We start from the raw sequence: 13,338 nt of genomic DNA, 5'->3' as shown, positions 1-13,338 counted from the left end.
ATAAAATGAAAGTGGAAAAAATACTCTGTTGGGCTTTAGTGGCACACCACAAAAAAACAAATCAGTAGAAATAAGTTTTAAAGTACCTATTACCAGTTCATCCTGTATAAACACGGTGAGAATTTGGCCCACTGTCTTACCATCTATTAGATTTATGCAATTGCCAGAAACAACGTGACTAAAACACCTTTTCAGACAATTAATATCAGATCATGCCTGTCATAATCCTGTATTTTTGGATCATGTTAAAAACTCAAAACTAAATTTTTGGTGTTCTCCCCATCCTGTTGCTTTTGTTGTTTTTTACTGTTTGAACCCTGCTGTCCCAATCATTATCTTTTGCTTTCTGAGACTATCATCTCTAAGCTCTCAGACATTTCATAGCTGCTGGTTAGATGCTGTTACCATGACATGTTCAACCTTTAAAACAAATAATTTACTTTGAAAGTTGAAAACTGTTAGAATGATTAATTCAAATGTTTATCACAAAGTTTTTCTAGCCTAAAAAAATACTGTCGTACTCTAGAACACGCAAGTATAATAAAGTTATCCTCATTTTCAAAGTCTTAAATGGATGGTAGGATTTTTCTGGTTGCTTGCTCAGTCCTGTAATAGCCTGTCTGGAGGTGCTGTTTGCAGAATAGCATTTGCAGCTTTTATCTGACAGCCACATTTGAAACAAGCAACAGAAAACCACTGTGCTGCTACCTGCCATTCCCATTCACGTTTTTGTGGAAAAGAATGTCATATCAGCCAAAGGTGGTGGTTAAGCCATATAGAGATTGGAGAAGGAGCCCAAACAGGGTAAGAAAAGTTCCCCAGACCCCAGCGCAGTGGCACTAAAGCGGCAGCCCTTTTGTTCCAGGACAACCTGAGTAACTGCTGTGTACAGCAGGGAACACTGGGTGAAGGGAAAAAGGTACTTAACTGTTTTCTCTCCCAGCTAGACCACAACTGTGCTACCAGAAAGCAAATAAACAGCTTTAGTTTACTTACTAGTCTGAAGAAGACTTGAAAAGTTGCAGCAGGTTACAGCTCCATCAGGCATGCCCTGGTGAAGAGACATGTTCAGAGTCAAGCCTGGCTTTTAGGAGTCATTTCCTCTCCTGGAGCCCCCAAACCCCTCCATCACTTACCCCGCATGAGCAGAGCTCTGTTGCAGCACCATAACAACTCTGTTAGGGTGCAAGTAAGCACAGGTACACACTGGACCACAAATAGCAAAATGAGATTATGAGAAGAGAACAAGTCATGCCTGAGCATTATTCTCTCTCATGGGTCCTTCTTCTCTTAGGAATTTTTTTTATTATTGCTTTTCTGTTAATCAAGTTAAACACCACTGGTCCTCTCCTAACACCATTTTCAGGTGTCATACAAAAAACCATGTTTTTTTGCCTCAGATATTTTCATTCTTCAGAAAGAAAATCAATGCCTTAGAAATTGGGACCAAGACTAGGCTTTTCAACCTCAGGTTTTTCCCTAAAATCAAGTCACAGCTCTTGCATCTCAACTGCAAAGGCCTTTCCTCTAACAGCGATCTGAAACTGATTGAGAGTGTGATTGAATTTGATGTTAAGTTCTTCAGTCATTTAATTTGGCATCAGGTCTGGCTCTGAGCCTTGGAAACCAGTACGCAGCCAGCATCTAGTATTGTTGCTCTAACGGGCTGAGATAAAAGCAGGACACATTCGCAGTTTTCTAAGCTGTAACAGCTTTACTCCACTGTCCAGGAAAAAAAAGGTTCAGAGTATATCCTTGCAGAGTATTTAGATAGCTACAAATCCTGTAGATATCACTAAGATGCTAAAGACTAAGTAGAATAAGGAACTGTTAAATATGACAGTGTTGTAATAAACTCTTTTAGACTTCACACTCTGTGACATTCAGAGTAGCAAAACAATATTTTAGTTGATTGTTCCTTATGATTTCATTTGTATCTCCAGTAAAGCTTTTGGATAGGTTTGAGAGTTAACATTATTTGGTAGAGTTCAGAATATCTTCTGAAATGAAGAAAACAGTCATTGCCTCCAACTGTAAACGCTCTATTACTTCTATGGTATTTAGGACACTAAAAGAAAAGAGCCCATAGAAAAGAGCCAGGGATTTTTAATGTCAGCACAAGGGAATGTCATCATTTGTTTCTTCTTAGTTAAAATAAATTAAAAAAAAAGAATAGCAAACATTCATTGCTGTAATAACTTTTAAAAAATGGAAACACACTCTAGCTTCTGAAATAGTGCAAGCATTGTGCAAGAACCACAAGCAAACCAATATATAAACAGCACAGTGAGTTTCTATTTAGCATAATATAATCTTAAACCCTGTTTTCCCTATTGAAGAGGTTCAATAAGTGCTGGTTTTATGCCTTAAGTATGCAGCCAATAAAATTTGGGCAATCAGCTAAGCTTGGGCATGATAAGTTCTCAGGCCAGAAAATGCAAAATCCAAAACTACTTCACAAACTCACCAGTCAATTTCCCTTAAACTGAAACACTGTTGATAAATGCAAAAAGTTTCCAACAAATTTCTGATCCGTCTGTAGCACAGATTTTAAATTGCCTAAACAAAGATGGAAGCTGCCCTTTCTGATTAGAACTAGAATCCCAAGACATCACTGTAATTCTTGCCACAACTGCCTTTCATTTAACATAAGATGAACTACTAAAATCTCCCAGGCAATAGTTCAGAACTGCCTACAATCCTGTTCTTTGATTTTGCCTCTTCTTTTATTACTGCTTAAAATGGCACTTAGATTTGTTTCTCCTGACCCCACACATGCTCTTTCATATTGAGCTTGTAAAAATACTACAGTCTTTCTGCAGGAAAAAAAGGAGGAAGTTGAATTTGGACCTTTGGATAGCTGAAGAAACAACACAGTAACAAGGCAGCATGCACTGTCAAAATATTTAAAGAAGGAATTATTCAGAGACATTCATAAGAACAAAAAAAATTACTTGATGTTGCCCTGCCTTGTGGGACTTCATTTTCGTTTTAAATCAGAAAGCGCTGTTCCTGAAGAAACAGCATATTGATTTGTATAATCTCTGATTTAAGAGTACCTACTATCAGTTGAAAGTGGATGGCATACTTTTTGTTAGCTAGAAGATCCTTCTCTCTAAAGACTTCCCTAAGAGACTCTGCAAGCATCAAAACAGCTTATTTGTAAAATGTTTTGTCAAGAAATAATGCACGTTACTAGCGTTAATGTTTTTGCCAGGACCACAAAACGTGGCCATAGTAAACTACACAAAACAGGATTTATTCAAGACTTTGAAATGTACACCAGGGCAACCTCAGACCATTTTGTAGGAATACACACACACACACAAAAAAAAAAATACTACAAAAGGCAAACCACAAGAAAACAACTAAGAAAACCTTCGGTATAGATGGTGCAGATCAAAGGGAAGCAGGTAGAGACCTGTTTTTCAGAATTTTGACTACAAGGGAGAAACAGTCTAAGCCAGACATAGTTTTCTTGAAGCAGAGCAGTGTGATACAGTACTTGAATCAAGATCAGAATTTATTTTTGTAACTCTGCCTCCCAAGGCCCAAATCTAATGTCTAGACAGTAAGTTTTGTTCCACTGTTGCTCATTACCACAGATTGTTCCCATATTACTTTGCAGGAGTCTTGAAGCACATGAGACCAAGTGAAAAATACTTGCTATGCCCAGTGTGCGTCTGTCTCCCTAAAAATGAATAACCAAGGTAACGCCTGAGGTAGTCCGCATGTTGACTTTCATTTGTACCCGCTACAGGAATGACTTCGACTTCAGTGCTTGGTTTGTAGTTGTCTCACCCTCTAGTGGCAGAGAGGCCTTAGTTCTCACGGACAAAGAAACGAGAGATTTTTCCTTCAAGTCCACTGCTCAGTTGCCTGTTTACAGCCAAAAGAACTGATTTTTTATTTTTTATAAAGCTCCAGATCATTGTCTGCAGTATGTGTCCATCACTTCTAATGGAGCAATGCAAAACATGCCGTCCTGAAGGCACTGAAATTATTAAAAAGGTGCTAATGAAGGGTGGCTGTGTGCTCAGATGTACTCCTTAAGTTATGAGGACGACTGCTATTAAAGCCTTCCTATGCAACCATGATTAGTAATATTATGCTGCTGCCTGAAGACTAATGGAGAGGGAAGCTCTGTTTTCCTCTAAAAGCCCAAACTCCCTATTAATTTTCATTTAAAAACAGAAGACACCATCTTATTTTGATCCTCAAGAAAGACTTCAAAATAAAGCAAGTTTATTATGAAAATGGAGCACTGGCCAGACATTAGAAAAAACAACGTTTTCTATCCTGATCTTGAAAAAAATACAGAGTATTGGGTAGCTTTAGCTCCCATAGAAATTAATCTGGAACTTCACAGGATTAGACCCTTTAAAACAGAATTAATTCAATCCTGAATGATTAAACATGGTGGTAGTGTTGTTATTGCTATTTTGTATGTACAACTACACCAAAAGAAAACAGAAGACTTCACCCTTTACAAAGAAAATGTGGCATTGCCAATACTTAGTTACACACCGCCACTGACAGAATGGAGAGCTCTGGAGATGACTAATCAGTTGGCAATTAGTTTCAAACACAATTTATTCTATTAAGAAAGGCCTTTGGCCATATTTTAGTGGAGGATGTATAAAGTACAAAACCACAGGGAGCAGTAGCTTACGTGCCAGTGTGCTAGCATATTTGTTAAAGCAGGTTTTTACTATTCTTTATAAGCTCTTAAAAAGCCTTAATTCTTACTTGTACGTTGTTGCAGATATTCAGGTACAGCTCTACCATGTCACATGAAGCTGTGATTTTTCAGTTAAGTATAAATTATGGTGCATGGTTCTAATTGCCTGCATTCCCCATCACAATACTCCATTTTCTTACACTTCTGCAGCTTGGCCAGACTCTGGCCAGTTGGACTTGTTTGACACCACTACAGGATAAATATTTGAAAATAAGGCTACAGAAAATTGCAGTATTTTTGCTACATTCAGAAATTCTCCTGGCATTTTAAATAGGAAATCCTCGTAGTGGTGCACAGAAAAACGGGCATCTATCACATCTATAGGACTGTGAAGCATCCTTAAGAATCATGACACCTTTATGGTCGCTCCAGACACCCACATCAGAGCAACTATGCAGGAGCGCAACCAACATTAAGATTCACTAAATCCAGAGTCCACACTGCAGAGCTAGGATGCAAAATGGATTTTGCAGTCCATACAACGTACGACGCAAAGGCGGCTATGTTAATTCAGAACATGCAGTAGCGTGTAGACAGTGCAATCAGACAGGTCTTCAGAAAGATCTTCTGGAGAAAGCACGCCTTCAGAGAATAACTGAAGGCCACAGGGCCCAGGGTTTAGGCTCTGACTGAATCTGACTTAGAAGTCAAAGTGTAACCTATTACCACACAGCTGGATGCGGTCATTGCTGGGTAAGTCTGAAATTGTGCGGCCTCATTCTCACACCATATGATCCAGGGTGCAAATGCTGCCTTGGGTAACGCTAGTTCACTTAACCTACTGCCCTACTTGTTGAATACTTTCTCAATTTTCCTGTGTAGTTTAAAAGTGTCTAATAAAAATGTTTTACTTAATGTTTCCTCATATATAAGTCTCAAAGCTTAGATAATGGGAACCAGATGACAATAGCACATACAAGCATACTCATTTTATAGATATGAAGTAGCTTTTGGAAAAGAGATTGAATTCTTGCAAGTGGGATGGGTTTAATTACACCACAGACTTTGATCCTGTTCACAATTCCAGTGTGAATTTGGGCAAAACTTCACTGAAGTGATACGTTTACAGGCAAAGGTAAAATAAGAAAAAGTGTTTCAAGATTCACGACTGCAGCACAATGCCTCTGAAGAAAGAAGATGCCATCAGATAGATGGCTAGAGCACCCTTGCTGTACCTGTGTGCCTGACTACCACCCTTATTCCCTGCAGTCTATACAGCAAGTATTCCAGTCTTGTAAATCCATTAGAGAACAACAGGGCAGTATCAGTGCACAGGGAACAAGCCGTTTAATAGCCTAACTGTATACACTAATTTTAAACATGTTTTGTACCTTTGCCATCATACTAAACGTTTAACCAACTATGGATTCCTTTTTCCCAACACCATATACTGGATTTCACTTTCTGTAACGTCAAATTAATGATACCAAATGTACTGTAGCAGTAGCACAGAAACACCTACGTGAGGGAAGGGTCCTCATGGCATTGGTAAAAACTGCCACCACTCCTTGCTCTTAAGGGCAATACACGGACATCCAGTTAATGCCTGTTGCACTACTCCCTTTAACAAGCTACTGAACTCGAGGGCTGCTGTAAGCAGGGTTAATTAATTCCAATCATTTGCTTCATCTGTGTAACAGCAAACACTCACCTATGATCCTACTTCCAAACAACACAGTGCAAAACCAGCACACATGGATGAGGATCTGCAGTTTGGAGTCTATAGGTCTGCTTGCCTTGAAAGTTGCTCAAGTGCAATCATCGCCTAACTTGATTTACAACAGGAGTGGCACCGTTCTGTGTAAGGTCACGGTTAGCTGACATTCACCACAAAGGAATTTGCACACTGGACAAGACTAAATTCTACAAAGCTGAGCCTGTGAACTCTTCTGCTCATTACATACCATTGTTTGAATTCAAACATACAGCATATAGTAGTTCCTTATGGGGAAGGCATAGATATTCACCTGTTCAGTCTCCTATTGCTATGCTCGACTTTGATATTAAATCATAGAAGATCAAAGTTTACCTTGGATTTGGGTCAGAAAAAGTCCGCAGAGAACTCAAACGGCACATATTCTGAATTTCATCTACATGTGACATTGCAAATAGAACACTACAAAATGTACCATATGCAGCCACACCAGGATTCTGACTTCTGACGTGAGTAACCGGTCAGTTATCCGAACAGCGTTACACAGGGGAAGGGGAAAAAAGCTTTCTGGAGGATCTGAAACGAAACCTCTCTGAACAGGACTGCCATTAGCACTACAGGTGAAGAAGCACCCTAGGACATACTCTCCTATTAGCCAGGGAGGAGATGGTAGCTGCCATTCTGACACATGTCAGCATCAGCGTTGAGCAGGGAAGCAGTGATGCGGATACCAGCATGTGCTCCCACCACTGTTTGCTCTCACTGCATTTTACAGTTGGAGTCAATTGACAGTCACCACACGAGGGAATTCATGCTCTGGGCAAACCATTATCCTACTGAGGTGACCATGTGGAACTGCACAAGGAGGGTGGAACAGCACTTTACATGCTGTTACCGTAGTCGTGAAGAGATTGTTGGATGCTGCTTCCCTTCAGCAGCTTTGGGTTGCCTGAAAGGAGTTACCTAAAGGGAAGAAGCATGAAGCCGCTATTGCTTGTGAACAAGGAAATGAGGATAAAAAAAACAGAAATATTGACTTGAGTTTGAAACAACCTTTTTACACAGTATTCAAAAACCTGCTCAGGCTGGTTCTGCACATCCTTTTCAAGGCTCAGACAAAACCCTTTGGAAACAGTACTTGGTATTTATACATTAGCATTAAATCCCCAAATCTGGGCATTCTTTATCACTATGTGTCTCATATATAGATACTTTAAAGTGGTGCTGAATATTAAGTATTTGGAAGCACGGGAAAAAAATAACATCTGCTGTAACCTGAAATACCAGAAGTAGGCCTTTTCATTCCGTGCCAGTCAGCAAAATAAGAACATATGTGCAGAATGCATTTCACATACATGGCAATGACATTCACAAAATATTCAGCTTACAGTTTCTCCTTTTGACCAATTGTACTCTTGACCATTCATACGACTGCTTCCAATTATTCTAACACTAACTCCTAAGCAAATTCAAGCAACAGACAAACAAGGCAAAAATGAGCAGCTATAGGAATATTTCACTGGTACTCTAGTAACATACCTGAGAGTCTTTAAAGTCTTTTAAGTCTTTTAGACAGCAACACAGTTGATAAGCTATATATTAAACTGTTTTTATAAGTTTATGCCTCTGCTTAACTTCAGTACTGTAAATAATTCCATTTAAATAAGTTTCAGTGGTATCAAAACAAGGAAGTTAAAGAGAGGCACAAATGTTTCCAGGGCCAGGGTTATAGCATGTGGATGCAAGTTGGAAGAAGAATGAGGAACTTTAATTTTTTTTTTCAGGGTTCCGCTGTATTGTAGTATGCTCCATGGAGCTACACAAGGCTTTACCCAACTACTACAGCAAGCCATCACAAGATTAAGAATAAAAAGAAACCTTCACCTCCAAGTTTTCTTGCTTTTGTCAGTTAATACTAGTAGCATGCGAACTTTAAAAGATATACTTAGCATATTTCAGGCCTGGGTTTTCTTAAGCCCTAGTGATATTCAGAAAGCCATGTGTCCGTTGTCTCAGAGAACATGCTCACCGTGTACCGCAAAGGAAGCACCAGCACAGCAGAGAACACGGTGAGCAACTGAACATGTCAAGTTCCTCCCTGAATCTGCTTAAAATATTTTTCTCCAAAATAAAAAAGTAAGAGATAATACGGGGAGAAGAATAAAACTGTATGTACTGCTTATGGCAAGTAATTTTAACTCCCCATTGTTCAGTTCGCAAAATATTTCCTCAGTTGTTTGGAAAATTATTTACTCCATTGGCCATAATCCCAGAAGCTGTTTAACAACGTCCATTGGACGACACCTAAAACTCTAGCTTGTTCTCTTTAGTCTTGTGCTTCAGCATTCATTGTTTAGTATCCAAGTCATAGTTTTGTATCTCTTGGGCAGATGTGAAGTTTTAAGTAAAAAGTTATTGACAAAGGCTTGAGAAACACAATTTTTTTTTCCTACTGGTATCTATTTGCTTTTCAGTTTGAACTGAAAAAAGTTCTCCTCTCTAACTTTAAACCCAAGATATTTCATGTCTTTAAAGATTTTTCAATGAAACTAAAAGTTTCATCATAACATTTTTCAAGAGAATTAACGAGGAAAGAAAGGTCACCTCAGTACACAGAAACATAGGTATTTTTCTTTTTAACCTAGCAGCGCAGAAGCTGCCAAGCATAGGGCCCAGGCCTCGCCCCCTCCTGCCTCAGAGGCTCCCAGGCCCCACAGAGGCACAGGGAAGAGCTGGGGACAGCCTGGAGCATAAAGGAGGACCTCAAGGGCCAGGATCGTGTCTCAGCATTTCCTCCTGAAGCCAACTTTAACAAGCTCCTTCAGTGCTGACCTGAGGGTAGAGGTGAAAGGCCCCTAGCTGCCCAAAGGAGCCATGAAGAGAGGCAGAACTGACCAAAGCATGAAGCCATGAAGTTCTCCAGTTCTTACCTAAAGTCTGCCTTGCCCAGCCATCACCAGGCAGCCCTAGGGACACCTAGGGACAGTTCCAGAGCACACAGACAGACAGGGCTGCAAACACTGAGGTACAACCCAGCCCTGAGGGGCTGCAGGGCCACAGGGCCCAGCTTAGATGGCACCCAGGCTGTGGGCAGTGAGGGCCAGCTGGGCCTGCTCAGGCCCTGGCAGCACCTGGGCCTGGCAGTTGGGTGGCACCCCATAGCCCACGTATACCCTCCTTTTTCTCATGTTCAGTAGCCCAGTACAGTCTGTGAAGAGATGTAGATCTTTACTGGTGTATGAAATTTGCCCTAATCCATAGTTACCCCTCACAACATCTCCGATCAACGTAGCAGCGAAAGGGGGACACAGCAGACATTTCTCTCTGAGAAGAGTTGGTGAAAGAGACAGAGATATGACTCAGGAGTGCTTCATTTTCTACTTTCTACCACTGCGAAGCTTTTATTTTTATCCTAAGGAAGGGACAAAAAAAAAAAAAAAGGACAATAAAGGTTGTGTGAGGAAAGCAGCTGGGTATAAGGTATGTTCAGTTGTGGGATTTATACCTGATTAAGGGTCTGTCATAAACAAATGTGTTGTGCTGATGAGACTGCCTGTGGGATCATGCACAGACTTCAGTTGTGCAAAATTATACAAAAGAAACAGCAATGTTCAAATATACTGGGAAAAAAAAAAAAAAGTGAAAAAAAAAAACCTGGAGGATTTGACCTACTTGAAGTAAAAAGTATTTGCAATAAAATGTTTAATTTAATGTCAAAACTCTTCAGAAGCTAAAAAGAGAGGCCCCTCAAGTCTAGTTACTGGAGAATCTGCTTCCAAATATCATTTTTCACTGCTACTTTTCTGTCCTAAAATACAACAAAAAACAAACAACAACAACAAAATATATAAATTAATCAAAACAAAAAAACTTTGGACGTTTTTAGAACTGTTCTGAAGTGAATCTGAGTTCTGCAAAGTTCTTTTTTTTTTTTTCCATTTTGAAATAGGTTCAAGGACAAAACCAAACTTTTGAGGCTTCTAGATTTAGACTGTTGCATTTATAATGCAATTGGACAAAAAGATGTCAGGATCTGGATGCTATTTATAAATGATCTGAGCACTCCAAGCTAAATAGTCTTCTAATGCCTCTGTTTTAGCAGTAAGTTGTGATTTTGAGAGCTTGTTGATTTGAGTCCATGCACAACAACAGCAGTGGTTTTAAATTAGAAACACTAATTTCTGATTACTGTGTATGTTTAGTGTCATTACTGTGACAGGTTAAATAGCAGAAGAAATCTACTCACTTGGAACAATTCTATTATTGCTGTACTTAGAAAGCACTCCTGGGTGGATGTTAACCTCTCTCTAATAGTTCATAAAGAACAGCAGCATTTATAACTTCTTAATTTGTTCCAGCATGATTCACAAAAAATGTATCTGTCCAAGGGTTTGATTATTAAGAAAAGCTTTGACCAAATAGGGTAAAAAATTACTTCAGCTTAAGTAATTAATTAAGGCTTATCCATGTACAGGAGACAAGGCATCTTTAAATAAAAAAGCAGAAAGAAAGCAGTAGTTTCTTTAAGACTGATATTCAGAGCCTCAATGGTGCAGCATTTTATATCACATATGCTAGCAGGCACATAAAAGGCATGCAGTCCCATTCATGTACTTTACAGTATCCATTTACCTTTCTTTTCAAAAGCCTACTTCTTATCAAGTCAAATAATACTGCAGTGGAAAACTAGAAAATAAAATGTGAGGTATAGTCTATCACTTGTGGCTGCAGCCTGACCAGTAATTATATGAGTATCTTTGCAGATGAAAAATATTCACCTCTGAGCTGCCAAGTTGGTTACTTTCTAAACTTACCTTACCTCCCCTGCTGACACAACATGCATGTCTCCTTATTATGACGGCATATGTGTCTGTTTGGTAAATTTAATTAGCAGCTATATCCTATTAAGATACAATATTAATATATAGTTGGCATTCTTGGTTTTCCTGATGACAAATTTTATTTTACTGGTGTTGGGTAACATTTTGTTATTTTGCTTAGATAATTATTCCTGAAAATTTATTGTTACAGATTGTTCCCTACTGCATCTCAGTCATAGCATCAAGTTATATGTGGTCACAGAAGGCTACTTGGTCATTTACACTCTGGTAAGTCCAAACTCCAAAAGGAAATTGGTGAAATCAGGTTTCATAGGATGATAAGCTACCACATTTCTCTCAGTGACTGCTTATATTTGTAATTTGATAACCATTTGTTAGATTGTTCCTTCCTTTATTATTTATTTGTTCTATGCATGAGTCTCACAGATTCAAAATACTATGCATCTGGTCAGACTCAGAAATCTATAATAAAGCGTGTAACTGAGATGCAAAAGGGAAACATATCTAACTTTTATTTGCTACCACTAAAATAATTATTGTCAGTATTTTTATTCTCAGTGTGCTAAGTCCAATTTGAAAAGAGGGCAAACCAGAAAATAACTGATTTTTGTCAAGCTAAATTAGGCCTTTAGTCTAGCTCTCTGTTCCTAGCAGTAGCAAATACAAAAATTTCAAAGGATGCTTGCTTGCAATCCCATTTCCAAAAACAGAAGCACACTTGATCCAGAACTGAGTGCAGCCAAGAAGCTATCATTTCCAATATTTATCATATTAGTAAAAATAGAATTGAATGCATTTAATGTCATTTGTTATGATTAAAACTATTTGCAGTGTGGAACACTCTTACAGAAACATGCAAGCCATGAATTCAATGATTGCAGTAAGTTTGGTTTTCTGGGTATTACAGGAAAAGCTAGCAAAATAATCTGTACATGTAGATGTTTCAAGGACTACTCTTTTTTGGTCCAAAGCTATGAAAAAGAAAAAGCGTATGAAAGTACAAAATCATAACCTAAAAACTGCTTTGGAAAAATGTCTTACTTCAGAGAAGCAACAAAACAGAAATTATGACAACTGATTTTGCTGGAATGTGTAAGCCTGGAGAGTTGCTTCCTATAGGTTTGAATGACTTAAATAGATATGAAAGTACTGGTTATGTGAAGGCAAGACAAGGATATGTATCTAGGTATGTGTCGAGATGAGTCTGTGTCAAGTGAGAAGCGCAGAAGAATTGTTCAACATTGCAGAATAACTGAATAAAGTCTCCAACACTATAGTAGCTTCTGGAAATTCCAGTAGTATAATTTGTGTCCTGTATTTGGGTGAAGGAGAAAGAAATATTTTGAAGTCAATTTAATGCATGTGCCAGGTGCTTGGATTAGCAGCTCTGAAGAATGAAATCCAAAGCACAGAGCGGCATGGCTGTCCTATACATTCTGTCTTGTTCTGAAGGTTATGCTTTCTTTAGAGACAAGAGAGTAATTTAGTCTCTATGTTCATTCAGCTCCTGGCTCAAAGCCCGTGGAATCAGGGAGAGAATATTCACCAATTTCAGTCTGCTTTGGTGTCAGCCTTCTGTCATTTGACCTGGTCCTGCAAACCTTTTCTCTGGCAAATAATTCTTAGTCAGATGTTCTAGGACTGCACAAATTGACTTCTATTTCGAGACCAGGAGTGCAAAGAAATGCTGCATCTAGATGTATCCACTAGAAAGATCCCCAACACATTTCTCACTTCTGACAAGTGAAAACCTAGGTTTGTCTTGCATTCTCTCAAATCTTGTCTGAAATTATTCCTTACTTTTCTTTCTTGTATAATGCTGCCCTTTCAACATTTACTCTCTTAGTGCAGGAAACAGATATTCTTACCTTGTAAAAAATCTTAGATTGGCTAATGCAGCTACTCACACCAATCAGAGCCCTATGTGCAGGATCATCTCCAAACAAACAATAGCACTGTTAAGAAAAGCAAACCTTACTATCACTAATCAGACTAGGAAATGTAAAATTGTCCTGGTTGCAGTTCAATCGGTGACAATTTTACCATTGACTTCACTGGAGCTTGTATTTCACCAGGAGTATTTAATTATTTTTTTCTAATTT

This window comes from Anser brachyrhynchus (genome assembly GCF_964034855.1).
Source record: "Anser brachyrhynchus genome assembly, chromosome: 8".
Lineage (NCBI taxonomy): Eukaryota > Metazoa > Chordata > Aves > Anseriformes > Anatidae > Anser > Anser brachyrhynchus.
The sequence above is the reverse complement of the archived record's forward strand: the minus strand, read 5'-3'. Positions refer to the sequence as shown.